Source organism: Procambarus clarkii, chromosome 80 (assembly GCF_040958095.1).
Source record: "Procambarus clarkii isolate CNS0578487 chromosome 80, FALCON_Pclarkii_2.0, whole genome shotgun sequence".
Lineage (NCBI taxonomy): Eukaryota > Metazoa > Arthropoda > Malacostraca > Decapoda > Cambaridae > Procambarus > Procambarus clarkii.
The window spans coordinates 20,680,684-20,696,471 of NC_091229.1; positions in this window are offsets into that span (position 1 = coordinate 20,680,684).

A 15,788-nucleotide genomic window follows, 5' to 3' on the forward strand; every position below is an offset into this window, starting at 1 on the left:
GGACAAATCCACAAGGGCCGTGACGAGGATTCGAACTTGCGTCCAAGAGCAGGTACACTGAGAGCTCTATATCCACTACATGACCGGGAGCTGCACAGTATGGTCGCATGAACAAATCCACAAGGGCCGTGACGAGGATTCGAACCTGCGTCTGTACTATGATCGCATGTTTGTGCATCGGAGACAAGCACCTTCAGACAGGAGGTGCTTGTCGAATGAGGTTGAAAAATGATAGTTGTGTGAACGCCTACAGCACAGTACAGTACAGGGCGGCTGTTCTGAATACCAATAATGAATAGAATACAACAAATTTTGAGGTCATGTAATGGGATCGAGCCCTCGTCCCCCCCTGGACTCTCCACCATGAGGTCCAGAGCAATCATACGCAGGTTCGATCCCAACGCGTTCTTGTGATACTATTATTAAACATATAATTAAATACTCCGAAATAACCAATTTTTCCAGGAATTGTCGACAGTAGTAATTAGGAGAAGAAGTGTCCGCCAGGGGGACAGGTGAGCCAGGACACTGAATGGATATAAATTGTGGGGCCTGACGGCTGAGTGGACAGTGCTGGGGGTTCGTAGTCCTAAGGGTCCGGGTTCGATCTCCGGCGGAGGCGGAAACAAATGGGCAGAGTTTCTCTCACCCTGATGTCCCTGTTCACCTAGCAGTAAATAGGTACTTGGGAGTTAGATAGCCGTTACGGGCTGCTTCCCGGAGATGTATGTATGTATGGAAAAAAAATAAGTTGATTGATTGTGGAAAAAAAATAAGTTGATTGACAGTTGAGAGGCGGGACCAAAGAGCCAGAGCTCAACCCCCGCAAGCAGAACTAAGTGAGTACTAATCCAAGTTGAGATTGTTAGCCTTGTCTTCATCTCAGGGTGACTTGCGCAGGTCCTCAGGGTGACTTGGGAAGCAAAATCATAGAACGCAACACAGCTCATAATAAAAACACTAAAACGCAATAAAAAATACGACAAATTCAGATACGAAAAGTCAGACAATTACAGGAAGAGAAACAAGAATAAGAATTAAGTACAATACTGAAGTACAGTTCCCCTCTTAATTAAGTCTTAAGAGGTGAAACGAAGAGAAGCAAAGAGGAGAAATATGAAGAGGAGAGAGAGAGGATTCAAGGAAGGATTAGCAGAGAGGGGTGAGTGGGTGGGTAGTGGGGGGGGGGGGGAATGATGGTACCTTCACCCGAGATGGAAATGGGGGGTAGGGGGCGGCAGGGGGGGGGGGGTCAGGGGGGAGGGGTTATGAATGGCGGGCCGCGGGGGTTCGAAGGGGTTCAAAACAACAGCTGGGTAAACAGCACGTGTATCTTGAAGCATTGTTCCCTATCTTGAGGTGCAGAAAAGCATGATACAGTGTTACTAATAATAGTACGAACACTATTATATCATTATTATTATTATTATTATTATTATTATTATTATTATTATTATTATTATTATTATTATTATGTTGGTTCGCTGTTATCATGTTTCTTATCGGTACATTTTTTGTGTTTTAGGGGTGATCCTAGACGGCATGGGTTCGAATCCTGGTCGGGTCAAAGACTTCTTAGTGATCTATAGCTTCTAGCTATAGATCTAGCTATATATAGCTATAGATATAGCTTCTAGCTATATCTATAGCTATAGTTCTATAGATCTATAGCTTTATCACATATATATAAGAGTTGTTACATTCTTGTACAGACACTAGCGCGCGTAACGTTTCGGGCAGGTTCTTAATCGCCGGAATACGACCCGCCAAATCGTTTAACAACCAGGTACTCATTTACTGCTGGGTGAATAGAGGCTACTGTTAAGGATTGACGCCCAGTAAATCCTCCCCCGGCCAGGATACGAACCCAGGACAAAGCGAAACGCCAGGCGACTTGTCTTACCAACTACACCATGGGGGACTGTAATTTTGATGCACGGGATCCTTTGATGTAGAATAGACCTGGGTAAATACTGGTTTGGAAACTGTGCTGGTAATTTTATGGATCAAATTACAGGGTAACATAATAAAAGTGGGATTACTGATTTGTAATAAAGGTAAAAAGCAAAAACAAAGTTATTAATAGATGGATATATGAATGACTTATTTATGATGACTAACTCCAAGTCTTAATATAACAAAGCAATAAGGAACAATAGTGATATAATGATTAACAAAAAACTATAATTTAAGCAATGAAACATGGACAATAAATAAAAACAAAAATAAGTTATTTAGTAAGGTTCGTACGTCGCTTTTTGCAGGTGTGGTTTCTTATTATTATTCTGCGCACACCTCTGGTACCACACATCTTGGGGCATGAAGGACCTAAGTGCCTGTAGCCTAAGTGCTAACTTTATTCCCTTGAGGTTTAACTTTGAGGCACTTACCTCAAGCTCGAGTGCCTCTCTGCGCTTAAAATGGAGGCAGGTCTTTTGAGTTGGAAAGAATCGAAATGTATTTAATATCGCCTTCAACAAGTCAACTGATGCCTTCATCAGTTACTGTCTGAATCATACAATTGGTGCCTCTTATCAGTCCCTTGTTGCATAAACTGCTGCCTGCAATGTCCTCGGGTTTGGTTGCAGCCTCATGACTGAGGGGTCTGTTGTCTGCTGCGCTCACCAAACCCTCGGCCAGTATTTTATTAAGCATTTACGCAACGAAACCCATACATCTCTCTTTGCTCATGAGAGCTTTGTTTGCGTTACTAAGCAGTTTACGATATTCGAAAATAAACAACCCAAAGTTATAAAGAACTCTTCGGAGCTCATAAACTGTTCAGTGAATGTAAGGAAAACTGAAATAATTGATAATTGATGTACAGGTGTTGACCAGACCACACACTAGAAGTTGAAGGGACGACGACGTTTCGGTCCGTCCTGGACCATTCTCAAGTCGATGAGAATGAGAGATTCTCAGTTGAATCGACTTGAGAATGGTCCAGGACGGACCGAAACGTCGTCGTCCCTTCAACTTCTAGTGTGTGGTCTGGTCAACATACTTCAGCCACGTTATTGTGACTCATCGCCTGCATGTTGAAGTACAAGTTTCGTAAGTGGTGGCGTAAATGCATAACGGATTTTGGTAGATAATGGCGTACGCTTTCAACAGCTAAACGCAAGAAAATACACACATTGAAGGGCTAAAGTCCTTGGGAGTCGGGGAGTAAAGCCGATAGTCGACTCCGCCTCACTAGGCACCCCTGGCCTTAAATACTCAGCAGGCGGCGCCTCCTCAAGAGACAGTGTCACCTAAATAGGCGGTATCACCTGAGAGGTGACCTTTATATTCTTGCCTGCCTGTGTACTGAGCGCTCACTCAAGACACCTTTGAGAGAGCACCTTCATCCTGCTTCATTGTCTGTGGCAGCTTCTTGTCTCTGTGTAGTCTGCTGTATCTGTGGCAGCTTCTTGTCTGTTGTATCTGTGGCAGCTTCTTGTCTGCTGTGTCTGTGGCAGCTTCTTGTCTCTGTGAAGTCTGCTGAGTTTGTGGCAACCAATTATTTTGATTCCTTGTGTCCGGCTCCCTGTTCCCCCACACCTAATTTCATTACTTTGCACTTACGTTAAACTCCAGTAGCCATTTGTTTGACCATTCTTTCAGTTAGTACACATTCTCTTATATATATATATATATATATATATATATATATATATATATATATATATATATATATATATATATATATATATATATAATGCTGTTTGTTGTTTATATAATATATAATTTTATATATAATGCTTGCTGTTTTCCTCTGTCTTAATCTTTCTAATTATATTTGCATCTTCGGGAAACATCGAGAGGAACGAGCCTATTCCCTCTGCAAAATCATTTACATATATAAGAAACAGTGAAGATCCGGGTACCGAACCCTGTAGAACTCTGCTATCTTGCCACCTGGAGATATCACCCTTCGCAGTGACTGGCTGTCTTCTGTTGCTTAGGTACTCCCTTATCAACTGGAGCACCATCCCCGTTACTCCAACTTATCATTCACTGCGTCAAATGCTGTGTATGTATGTGTATATGTATACGTTTATGTGTGTGTGTGTATGCGTATTTGTGTGTACATGAGTTTTTTTTATTTTTTTATTTATTTATTATTTTCTACCACAAACGTGGCCACACATTTACAATGCTAACCAGCATATATACATTTTCTTCTGTCCTCCATAGACAGGGTGAGAGATCAGTTAAACATATAGTTCAGGGACATGAGAGAGTACGAGTACAGGCTACAGATCTCGTCTCAACTGTATTTCGTGAAACCAGTCGAAGCAGACGTAATGTAGTTTGTTATGGTCATTAGGAGGGAGCGAGTCAGCGCCTGATGAGGTTTGGCTGAGTTTGGCTCGTGTATTATTGGCCAATTTGCATAGTTAAAATCCACACGGGAACAGGCCCCTGCGTCGCTACTCTACAGCACACCCGGAGCACAAGGTGACAGGCAAGTAACTACATGAAACCAGAATTAAGAGAAACAGAATTAAGAGAATGAAGAAAATATTAAGAGAAAGAAGAAAAAATTAAAGAATGAAACAAAAAATCAACAAACAAAAAATGGGTTTAAAAAGAAGAAAAAGTTTTATACCAACCCAATATATATATATATATATATATATATATATATATATATATATATATATATATATATATATTTTTTTTTTTTCACCCAGTGGATACTATTTACACCTAATGCATCAAACAAACAGTATAACCTGTAAGCGTTACGCTGATTGGTCGTCGGAATAAGGGAGAATAATGATTGGCTGACGGTAAGATACCTAATACTTGCTGGTGAGCGATACGAGCCGTGTTGCTGATTCTGGTATGAAGGTGAGATGCTGATTGGATAAAAAAAATGTAATACTAAATTGATGATTATATGACACTTAATGCTGATTGGTTGACGTTATGCAAATTAGTTTGTTGGTTGGTCGAAAAAAGAGTAAATGCTTGTTGGTTCAGAGTTTAATGATGAAAGTTCGTTAGTGCTTTATAAAGTTGATGGAGAGCTCATTATATCATACAATCACAGTAATTATGATGATATGGTGGAGTGAGGCCCTGTGGCGTGTGGTGGTGGTTGGGGGGGGGTTAGTCCGTATGTACTCATTCCACCCCCCCCCCCCTCAGTACTATATGCACAGTAACTTACAATTCACGTCACCACAGCACTATTTACACACTGACATATCAGTAAGACATTACGGGCTCACCATAGTCCGTGCTACTTGAAACTTGTTGTTCTGAGTACCTTATCTTGTGAGTAGTTGAATCTAAACCTAACTATAAGCCCACAGTGTAGCGAACACGCGTTACTGAAATAAATAAATTTGACCATAAAATTATCATTCTCTGACGCGCAGAACAGACCTTCTTTGTCATAATATTAACGACGATGGCTTCTATTACTAACTAATAATAGCTAATAATGATAACTAATAATAACAATTATCAATGATAGTAACGAGCAATGACAGTCATTAACGGTGACTGACCAACGAAGATAGTCACTGTTTATCTATGATTATAAACAACCACAGTACCTAATAACGCTGACAATTAATAATACCTAAATAACGACGACTATGATAAATAACTGCTAATAGTAACCAGTGCATGATAGTATTGATTCAAATACAGCAAAAAAAAAAAAAAAACCCTGTTAGGCCCACTTCTAAATTTGGTATCTAGGCCGCTTCCTACAACGGATAGCAAGCCTGAAGCCTCTTCAAATTTGAAGTTCAAGTACTACGATTTTTGAGACAAAATATAATATATCTCAAAATGAGATAGAGTAGCTTAGGCTATTTCTACCCCCTCCTAGCCTCGTCACCTGAGTTGTTGTTGTTGTTAAAGATTCGCTACTTGGAACAAAGTTCCAAGTAGCACGGGCTATGGTGAGCCCGTAGTGCCTTAAGTCACCTGAGGCTTTGTAAACACCATATTTGCAGGCTGATGCTCACCTGCGTATACAGCCAATTAATTACAGACAATATATTCATTTATGCATTCGCTGTCAGAGATAACATTTGCAACCGATGGATTTGTGGGTTCATCAATATGCGCTCTAAACTCTTCATTCAAATATGTATATATATTATAGACAATTTTATTATTATTATTGTTATTGTAAACTCGATATTTGTTGTGCCCAAGTTTTGTCACTACATGAAATATTTTTTATTTCATCAAAATATCATCATAGGAATTGTTATATATGGTGATTTAAAACTTGCTGGGGAGAAATGATGGTTTCTAATATTCTTTGTATAATATCCATTTAGTTATTCTGCGTCAGATTCTGGCCAATTATCTCGTCTCGTGTTACATATTTCATCACCATTTCCGACATTTGCCAATTTTAAGGCCCAATTTTGTCATATATATATATATATATATATATATATATATATATATATATATATATATATATATATATATATATATATATATATATATATATATATATGTATGTATATCACGAAAATAAACACGTGATTAAGAATGTGACAATGTCAGACCACGGAGGAAAAATGAAACAGGAAATTTCCTTAAGTACTTTCGTATATTAAATACATCTTCAGAAGGACCTTCTGAAGATGTATTTAATATACGAAAGTACTTAAGGAAATTCCTGTTTCATTTTCCTCCGTGGTCTGACATTGTCATATATATATATATATATATATATATATATATATTATTTATTTATTTATTTATGAGTTCTTACTAAAATGAAAATAAAAAATATATCTTGAATATTTGCAGGAATTCGAAATGCGGCGTGAAGATTTTACAGTCGAACATGCTAACCACTGCGCCACGAGCAGGTCAGAAAAGTCAGAACCAGAGAACCACAAAGGTTCGACAAGAGCTGTGAGAGGTCGTCACGACCCCAATATATATATATTTTGTACATGCATATCTCCCTAGCCCCAGGGTTATATGGCATCGTGATAGGTTAAAATCATGGTGGTGGTCCTGTTTGGCTAAGTCTGCCTCACGGTAGAAAATTCTATGCGTTGAACAAATCCACAAAGGGCCGTGACGAGGATTCGAACCTGCGTCCGGGAGTATCCCAGACACTGCCTTCATCGACTGAGCTACGACAGGGTTAAAAGAGTTGAAACTGAAGTTCTCTCTCAACCGAAAAAAAAAAGAGTTGAAATCCTCGTCACGGCCCTTGTGGATTTGTTCATTTGATGCATCACGTTAGTGTGATCTCTGTGTGTAATGCTATGCGTTTCTTGTTAAGATAATCTTAGCTATACCCAAGCCTAACCAAATCATATTAAAATCAAATCAAAATGTTTATTCATGTAAAAGTACATACATAGAATACTTCACCTTCTAGTGTGTGGTCTGGTCAACATACATACATAGAAGATGAATTATAAACATAATGTTGGATTTATAGATGGAGCTAATACATACAATACCTAAAGCCACTAATACACACAGCGTTTCGGGCAACCCACCTAACCTGACCATAGGAGATCCATAGGAAACTTAGATGGTTGTAAGCTGCTCCTTTTCTCCAAACCCGTCCTCGTCGTATTTTGACATATACTCCCTACGGCCAAATTCTAATGTACTAAAAATCACAGCAGTTCGATAATTGAATATGAAGTCCCGTTTTCTATTTGCGCGTCCACGATTCAACCCGAGGACGCCTCCTCCTAATTTATTTATTTATTTATTTATTTATATACAAGAAGGTATATTGGGATTGTGAGGATACATAGCATAGTAACTACATTCTTGTAAAGCCACTAGTACGCTCAGCGTTTCGGGCAGTAATAGAGCGTATACATGTCACATTTTGACGTATACGCTTTACCTAAGACCCAAAAATCGTCGTACTAGAAAATGGAAGCCGCTCGCGAGATTGACATACTCTCCCGTGTTCTGTTTTGGGTTCTCTTGGTAGGTTAGGATAAGGGCAATTTAGTACGACGGTTTCTTGACGTTGGGGACGGTCGAGACGACGGGTTGACTCTTCATAGAGTTCGTAATTTGTCCTGGTGACCATAACGCACAAAATAAGACGTATTGCAGAGGCCGGATTGCAGAAAGTTGTAGATGCAACCTAATTTTAGTCTTGTAGGGGATACTCATAGTTTAACTGATTGATTAATGAAGATTAAGCCACCCAAGAGGTGGCACGGGCATGAATAGCCCGTAAGTAGGTTAATTGTACGAGATGGATGATTACGGGGCTATTCATGTGATTGGTGATTGCTGGGCTATTCATGTGATTGATGATTGCGGGGCTATTCATGTGATTGATGATTACGGGGCTATTCATGTGATTGATGATTACGGGGCTATTCATGTGATTGATGATTGCGGGGCTATTCATGTGATTGATGATTACGGGGCTATTCATGTGATTGATGATTACGGGGCTATTCATGTGATTGATGATTGCGGGGCTATTCATGTGATTGATGATTACGGGGCTATTCATGTGATTGATGATTACGGGGCTATTCATGTGATTGATGATTACGGGGCTATTCATGTGATTGATGATTACGGGGCTATTCATGTGATTGATGATTACGGGGCTATTCATGTGATTGATGATTACGGGGCTATTCATGTGATTGATGATTACGGGGCTATTCATGTGATTGATGATTACGGGGCTATTCATGTGATTGATGATTACGGGGCTATTCATGTTCGTGCCACCTCTTGGGTGGCTCAGTCTTCATCAATCAATCAATCATGGTTTATGAAGTCAACCCATTCTCCTGAGATGACAGTACTTACCGTCACTGGGTGGTCGAAGGTACCAATATATAGTGATGGACAACCAAACTGTTTCCGTCGCCATAGCCCGTGCTTCTTGCCCCGCTCCTGTGCTAGGTAAGTTACGGGCTCACCATAGCCCGTGCTACTTGGAACTTGTTCCGAGTAGCTGAATCCATAACAACAACAAACAAACAGTTTCCTTTATGGACTTTTAATTTTACAGTCCGGAAAAAAGTAAGCTAAAATCCAAATTTAAATATTCCTAAGCCTAGTATAGTACATATATGTACTATACTCATATATGTACATATATGTACTATACTCGGGTTGCCTAGTATAGTACATATATGTACTGTATAAGATAGCGTGTCTTAGATGCCTAAGATAGCGTGCATTAGGCCTAGGAGAGACTAGGTTAGGTCTAATATTTATGTTGCGGTTAAAAAAAAATATTCCCATACAACTAAGTTCATTAATACAAGACATGTACTTATTGGTGGTCCATCACTACATACAGTACCTGTTTGGTCAACAGTAACAAGAAGTACTTTCATTTTAGGAGGATACGCTGTATTAATTATGACTACATACAAGTAATATATATATATATATATATATATATATATATATATATATATATATATATATATATATATATATATATTATTAAATATGACCGAAAAAGTAAGATTAATAATTCTAACACGAATTTTCTCTATCTTTCTCATGTTTCTTTTCACTGTTGATGGTAATTCAAAGATCAATTCTCCAAAATTCATTTTTATTTTTAGACTAGAAATAAAAATGAATTTTGGAGAATTGATCTTTGAATTATCATCAACAGTGAAAAGAAACATAAGAAAGATAGAGAAAATTCGTGTTAGAATTATTAATCTTACTTTTTTGGTCATATTTAATAATATATGTCTACAGGAAAGACTGCTACCAAAATATACTAATATATATATATATATATATATATATATATATATATATATATATATTATTGTAACCGTTAATATATATAATAATATAACAAATCATTGTATATAAATCACAGGCTATACTTTATAATATTACGAAGGTTTTTCAAGGATTGTGAATGAGGGATAGGACGAGGGGGGTATAGATTAAGGCTCCCTCCAGGTAATCCTCTAAGGCTGATGACGTAGGGGACGTCAAGCATGGTTGGCTTAGCGGGTCATCGGTGTCCGGATCCATAGACATCGCGATAGATACAACAAATACATCCACGTCTACATTTTCACCACATTCTGTGACACCAGAATGACATTTACTAACTTTTTAAACAAGATGCCGTCTTTTGTTTCAGCGATAAATGTAAATTTGGAGTGATTGTATTGTTTATTATAACGTTAACACGACGAAGCCGCCGCCAGAACTCGAACACATGCATACACAACAGGTTTACGCGCCAAGAATGAAAGTGAATCTCGCTGCATTCCGCGAGCTTAAAAGAGAAATGTATATATATTTTTTGTCCCCTTCCTATCCATATGCAGTGGGTGTGTTGGTAGTTATGTGATGACTAAAATGATAATGACACGTGGAGGCGGATTTTGCAATTCTTGAAGTAAAATGAATGGAGGAGAGACCGCGGCCCGCTGGGCATTGAGACATGTATTTATTTATTTATTTATAAATAATTTATTTATAAATATATATATATATATATATATATATATATATATATATATATATATATATGTATATATATATATATATATATATATATATATATATATATATATATATATATATATATATATATATATATATATATATATATATATACAAGAAGTTATATTGGGTTTATGAGAGTACATTGCATGATGTGTTCACATTCTTGTAAAGCCACTAGTACGCACAGCGTTTCGGGCAGGTCCGTAATCTAACAGATAATATTAAGTAGGTAGTTTCTAGCCAAATTTATAAAATGTTAACAGGTACATTATAAGAAAAATTGACAAGGTAGGCACATTAAAACACATTGAAAGCTTTGATTGGTAGCATTGATAGCTTGATTGATAACATGATAACATTCTGGACATAGGATGGTTAGCCTGGCTGGTTTACTTCCTATTTGGGGGGGAGGGGGATGGGCGGGGGTTACAAATCGCCACAACCTAGGGGGACGAGCCCCTAGCGTACTAGGGGCTCGTCAAACATGTAGCTCATGTCGATTAAGGCAGCGTTTGGGATGCTCTCGGACGTAGGTTCGAATCCTCGTCACGGCCCTTGTGGATTTGTTCATTTGATGCATCACGCAATTGTGATTTCTGTGTGTAATGATGCATATTCTTTTTGGTCAAAATTCTCCACGGTCAACACTCAGGGTGCTGGATAATATCCTATACACCGTACGGGTGTTATGGGGGAGTGTTAGGGAGTTACCTGGTGGGTGTTAGTGTACCACTTAGGGAGTGTTAAGGGAGTGAGGCTTAGTTAACTTCTAGATGTTGTCACTGCTAGGCTTAGGCTCGGCTACAAGTACCTCTGGAAGTGATTGATGAAGATTAAGCCACCCAAAAGGTGGCACGGGGATGAATAGCCCGTAAGTGGTGGCCCTTTTGAGCCATTACCAGTATCAAGAGCTGATACTGGAGATCTGTGGAGGTGCGACTGTACCCTGCGTGACGGGAGATGTCTCCCTTGTGACCTCTGGAAGTTTGTAACAGCTGCTGATGTGCAGGCGATGAGTCACAATAACGTGGCTAAAGTATGATGACCAGATCACACACTAGAAGGTGAAGGGACGACGACGTTTCGGTCCGTCCTGGACCATTCTCAAGTCGATTGTGATCGACTCAAGTCACAATCGACTTGAGAATGGTCCAGGACGGACCGAAACGTCGTCGTCCCTTCACCTTCTAGTGTGTGGTCTGGTCAACATCTGCTGATGTAGATTTGACAAAATGTAAACTCTGTCAGCAGAACTATTCGCATACTTTGCGTCATTATATAATGGAATGTGAAAAAAATCGCGGAATTCATAGATAACACCATCACTGGAGTCCAAGAAATGTGTAAGTACTTCATTCATAATGATGTACTGCCAGGAAGGGAACTATCAGGGGGAAAAGCGCCAAGTCATTACAACTATATAGCACTGGGAAGGGATAAGGATAAGGATTTGGGATGGGACGGGGGAAAGGAATGGTACCCAACCACTTGGACGGTCGGGGATTGAACGCCGACCTGCAAGAAGCGAGACCGTCGCTCTACCGTCCGACCCAAGTGGTTGGACGTACTGTCAGGAATCTTAGCGAAGTATCCAAAATTTGCTTACTAGTAGGTGATGCATGCACATGACTGTAAACCTGCTGTTCCAGTTGGGTGGGAGTTTAGCAAGAGGCAACAGTTTACATGTATATTGTGACGGGTCGGTGGCGGAGGAGAGCAGGGTGTGGTCTCCTAATAAGGGAATATTCTGAGTTTGGAACTGTGGACAGGAAAATTTAACTTGGACTTAGTAATTATATATCATTCACACAAGCTGAACTGCAGGCCATTCTGGCTTGTTTGGAGGAAGTTCGTCAAGACGACAAAGATATTTTTGCATTTGTCGATATCCGAGGAACACTTGATTCCTTAAACAGTCGGAATCCAGTCTTGAGGTCCATAGTTGAGGATTGTAAGGAAAGGATAACTGAGATACAGCTGAAAGGTCACAATGTGAAATTCATGTAGATTCCATCTCATGTTGGACTAGTGCTCAACGAGGTGGCGGATGACCTGGCCAAACGTGCCACATCTAGACCACAAGTTGACATTGAATGTGTTTTAACAGTGAGACAAATAAGAAGCAAAATAAGAAATATTCAGACACAGGCAGAAGTGGAGAGGAGAGGTATAATGTATGAGAGAAGTCAAACCATGCAACACTACATGTATGTGAGTCGAAACTACCCATTTCACTTATGGTAAAAGGAGAAACGCTTGGAGTGACTCTGTGTACATGCGGCTCAGGCTTGGGTACAAATATTACTGGGAATATGGGATAGGTGTTCATGATAATGACACGAAGTGTAAACTATGTGGTATGTTAAGATCTCACACCCGTGCCCATTATGTTCTTGATTGTCCGTTGATTAATGTATATAGAAACACTGAGATAAGGACTGTTCCTGAACAAATAGCCTGGATGTGTCACAACGGAAAGGTTGATGATATTCTTGAGAGATATAAGAATTTTGCACCAAGACTGTAATATTTTGTTGAATTATCTGCATGTCTCTTGCAAATTGTCTATACAGTATACCTAGGTCATAAAAGTATTTGTGTGTACGTCTGATAACATACTACTTGTGAAGGAGGAAATGTATATGTTTATCTCTCAGAATGTTTGGTAATATGTTTATTGTTTGTGATGTGTGTCTATGTATGTATTAACACGATGTACTGAACGGGGTGAGAATAGCTTGAGCTACCTCATCCCTTTGTGTGTATTTTACCTCAATGTCTTTCGTACATTTCGCTTCACTGTTGGAGGTAAATCAAAAATCAATTCTCCAAAATTCATTTTTATTTCTAGTCTGACGCGACACGAGCGCGTTTCGTAAAACTTATTACATTTTCAAAGACTTTAGTTCACAAATACACAACTGAATAGAACTTACGCATCTCCGATTTTATATCTACATTTGAGTGAGGTGGAAGGGGTGATGTGGCATTAACACAAGACAGAACAAAATGTGGTATTAATAGGGTATTAATTTCATCAACACAAGACAGAACAAGAGTATTAATAGGGTATTAATTTCATCAACACAAGACAGAACACGAAACAATGGATATTGAATAGAAGTGTTTGTAGAAAGCCTATTGGTCCATATTTCTTGATGCTTCTATATTGGAGCGGAGTCTTGAGGTGGGTAGAATATAGTTGTGCAATAATTGGCTGTTGATTGCTGGTGTTGACTTCTTGATGTGTAGTGCCTCGCAAACGTCAAGCCGCCTGCTATCGCTGTATCTATCGATGATTTCTGTGTTGTTTACTAGGATTTCTCTGGCGATGGTTTGGTTATGGGAAGAGATTATATGTTCCTTAATGGAGCCCTGTTGCTTATGCATCGTTAAACGCCTAGAAAGAGATGTTGTTGTCTTGCCTATATACTGTTTTTTTTGGAGCTTACAGTCCCCAAGAGGGCATTTGAAGGCATAGACGACGTTAGTCTCTTTTAAAGCGTTCTGTTTTGTGTCTGGAGAGTTTCTCATGAGTAGGCTGGCCGTTTTTCTGGTTTTATAGTAATGTTTTTGATTTACCTCCAACAGTGAAGCGAAATGTACGAAAGATTGAGAAAATTCGTGTTAGAATTATTAATCTTACTTTTTCGGTCATATTTAATAATATATATATATATATATATATATATATATATATATATATATATATATATATATATATATATATATCACCTCTAAGTTAGGTTACTATCACTATCACCTCAAAGAATGAGGTGATTTGGTAAAATGCTATGCCCAAGATTACTATCCGAGTGCCGGCGGTGGGGTGGTTCAAATAGCCTCGGCTATCACCTCATTATGTCCGGTCGTGATGGTCAAGTGGATTAAGGCGTCTTGTACATACCAGTTGCGTTTGCTCCTGGGAGTATGGGTTCGAGTCACTTCTGGGGTGTGAGTTTTCAGTTGCATATTGTCCTGGGGACCATTCAGGCTTGTTCGCATATATATATATATATATATATATATATATATATATATATATATATATATATATATATATAACATTAACAATTGTGTAACTAGCTTCTAAAGATTGTCACTTGCTTAGCTAAACGAACTATGGGGTTCAGTTCCTGGACCCATTATGTGCCTCTGTAACCCTTTCTCACCATCTTCCCCGGGATGGGTATGGGGTGCATATTAAAGCAAGAATCAGTCATCAGCGTACGGATGTTATACGTTATAAGGTGCGTATATAAGGCGGGTATACGCAGCGTACGGGTTGGACACATTCAGGGAGACATCTCCCGTCACGCAGGGTGCAGTCGCACCTCCACAGATCTCCAGTATCAGCTCTTGATACTGGTAATGGCTCAAAAAGGGCCACCACTTACGGGCTATTCATGCCCGTGCCACCACTTACGGGCTATTCATGCCCGTGCCACCTTTTGGGTGGCTTAATCTTCATCAATCAGCGTACGGGCATAATACGCTGCGTAGTGAAGAAGTAACATCGCAATCGACTTGAGAATGGTCCAGGACGGACCGAAACGTCGTCGTCCCTTCACCTTCTAGTGTGTGGTCTGGTCAACAAGAAGTAACATTACTTCTCTAGTATCCCGGAGGAGCTTCGCCCAGGCCAGTGGGATGGCTGCCCAGGTGTAGCACTCCAAGAGAGAAAGTGGAACTTATATATAAGAGTTTCCGGTTGCGTAAATTGGTTATGAGTTTGTGTGTGTGTGTAATTGTATCAACGCAACCCACCCTGGCTTTGTGCCCGGGAGAGGCTACTCCAGACCGATAACCAGAGCGCAACTCATGGATGCCTATTATTATATATAACCGGGGTATGTATGGACCTGCTGCATGGGTGACAGCTTCTGTACCGTTTGAACCTACCCTGGCTTTGTGCCCGGGAGAGGTCACACCAAACCGACAACCAGAGCGCAACTCCATAGTCTCCTGAGACTGATGGATGCCTACTGTTAGATATCACCGGCATATGTATGGACCTGCTGCATGGGTGACAGCTTCTCCGCCGTATCAACCTACCCTGGCTTTGCGCCCTGGTGAGGCCACTCCAGACCGACAACTAGAGCAGCAACTCCATAGTCTCCTGAGACTGATGGATGCCTACTAGCTAATCGTCTAAGGCGGGCTCCAGCTCAGGAGTCCCACCTTTCAATCACCAATTATTACAGTGGCTTACGTTGCTGTTGCTTCGGATACCTCCCCACCTTGCAGATCATTTCACCCAACACGTCTAATTGCTAATACGTCGCATTTTGTTACGGAGTGACAAATCTAGAGAA